This window comes from Pteropus vampyrus, unplaced genomic scaffold (assembly GCF_000151845.1).
Source record: "Pteropus vampyrus isolate Shadow unplaced genomic scaffold, Pvam_2.0 Scaffold238, whole genome shotgun sequence".
Classification (NCBI taxonomy): domain Eukaryota; kingdom Metazoa; phylum Chordata; class Mammalia; order Chiroptera; family Pteropodidae; genus Pteropus; species Pteropus vampyrus.
In genome coordinates, this window is record NW_011889019.1 from 1772755 (window position 1) to 1775093 (window position 2339).

Consider the following 2339-nt stretch of genomic DNA (forward strand, 5'->3'; position numbering starts at 1 on the left):
GAAAAAAGTGAGATGAGAGCCGTGCCAGGGAGAGCCCAGAGTCTCAGTCCCGAGCTTTGGGTTCTGTTCCCAGGACTGCTCTCAATAGCACTGTGACCTGGGGAAATCTCTGGCCTCACTTTCCTCATCTATAAAATGTGGGTGGCCCTGCCCACTGGCCTTTGCCCTGCCAGAGCCCTTGCTTCTGTGGAGGAGCCAAGGGGGGTAACATGCAGCACTATGCCCCTTCTTCAACTCCACCAGGTTGGCATTCTCCTACTGGTCCCTTCCAGGGCACCTGCATGACCTTCTGTTGCACAAGATATCGTGTAGTTAAAATATGTTGAAATTTTCTGGCCTTGCAGCTCATTGGTTCCATGATACCAGCTTGGAGGCCACGTTACCACTAAGAGGAAAGTGGGTACTTACCACCAGCTGTACATGCTTGGCCAGGTGTGCCACATCCATGACAACCACTGCCACCTTGATAAAGCCCAGCGCTGATTTGACCACGTCACGTGTACGGGAGGCTAGGAGCAGGCACACATTTTCCAGCAGCTGCTCTACCGTGCTGGTCCCCATCAGACCTGTGATGGTCAGAGGGCCACTGTTAGAGATACCTAGAACTCCACCCAAACCTGAGACCTTGCCAAGTCACCAGAAGGGGAGCTTCCATGTGCCTAGCATGGTTCTGATCACTTTCCATGGAGTATCTCCTCTGGTTCTTCAGCCATCCTAGGAGGAGGTGCCATTTTTCACTTCTATTTTTAGAGGCAAGAGAGTCAGCTTCCAAGAGATTCATAAACATACTGGTAAGAGGCAGAACCAGGACTAAAATTGGGGAGGGGACCTATCTCCTCAGATCCACTTGAGAATGGGAAGTGAGGCAGCTGTGGGGAGGTGGGAGGGCCAAGCTGGGGGGCAGAGGAGATGGGAGGTGGCTGGGCTTGGCTCCAGCTTTTCTTCCTCCCTCCTGTGACCTTTCCTCTAGCTAGGAGCCACCCGGCCCTAACCTTCTGGGCATTTTCCTACTCTGAGGGCTTCCCAGGCTTTCAAGGAAGTTGCATTTACCTTTAAACTCGAAAAGAAGGTGGGTCAGGGCCAGGATGCTACAGCTGACCATCGTGACAGCACCCACAAGGCCGGGGTAGATCAGGATGAGGTAGCGCTGCAGGGCCTCTGGGAGGATAGAGGGCAGGACAAGTTGTACCAGGGCAGAGCCCAGCCCACACACTGCATCCTGGGCCCACTGGGGAGGGGGATTATGGCCAGAGAGGAGCAGCCTGCTCAGGTCCAGAGCCAGACAACACTCCCTGCCTTTTCTCTTTGACCGGTGGTTTTGAGGGGTACTCCCCCGACGCCTGGGAGCAGAGTGTTCACCCCAGCCCCATGTCACTTGGGCCTCACCTTCTTGGCTCGGCCCAAACCGAAGGAAAGCGTGGCCCATTTCCACCAGCAGGGCAAAAGCATTCTTCCGAGCACCCACTGATACCTCTTTGGTACACAGGATCACCTGTCCAGAGAGCCCCATAAGCACATACTCCTGAGCTAGCCACCTTGAGGTTGGTGGCATGAGGCAGAGGGGCCAGGTAAGTGCATCCATGCTCCTGGGCAGTATATCAAGCCCACCCCCAGCCCCAATACTGCCCTCCTCTGATCCCGACAGGCCTTTAGGAGCCACACTCCAAGGAACCCCCAAAACACCCACTGCCCTAAATCCCTTACCTCCGGGACAAGGGCTGTGATGAACTCCTCATGCTCCGCTGTGAGCTTCTTCACAATATGTATGAGGCATTTCAAACGGGGCTACAGGACAGAGGGGACAACAGTCAGAACCCCTCAATGCTGCCCCAGTCCCTAAGCATCTCTACTGTGGTCCTCCCCTTGGGCAGAGCAGGGCTGCCCTGGAGTCTTCACCCTCTTGGCAGGCGAGGAAGTTGTCCGCAGAGAGTCCAGCAGAGTCTTCTTCAAGTCGTCTAGGTGGCTCTGCACGAAGTGGGCCCCGGGGCCCTGGGGACTAGCACACACCTCCTCCAACACACGGTAGGCCTTCTTCTGTACTCCATGGGCCTTGCTCTGGAAGGGCACATGCAGAATAGAGATGGGTGAGGAGGGTGCACTGGGGGTCCACCACCCATCTGATGACACTCCCAGAGTAGTCACCGTTAACTGTGGCCAGTACCAGAGGGGATTCAGAGAAGCTGGTCCTGCCTCCTGGACTTTATGAAGTCTGATAAGAGGGGCAGCGGAGTATGGACAACAAGAGGCTAGCTCTGCTATGTGGGGATGCTGTGGGGAGAAAAGCCAACCCAGACCTCCAATTCATTCCACTAACCCACTTCTAAGCAACACTCATGCCA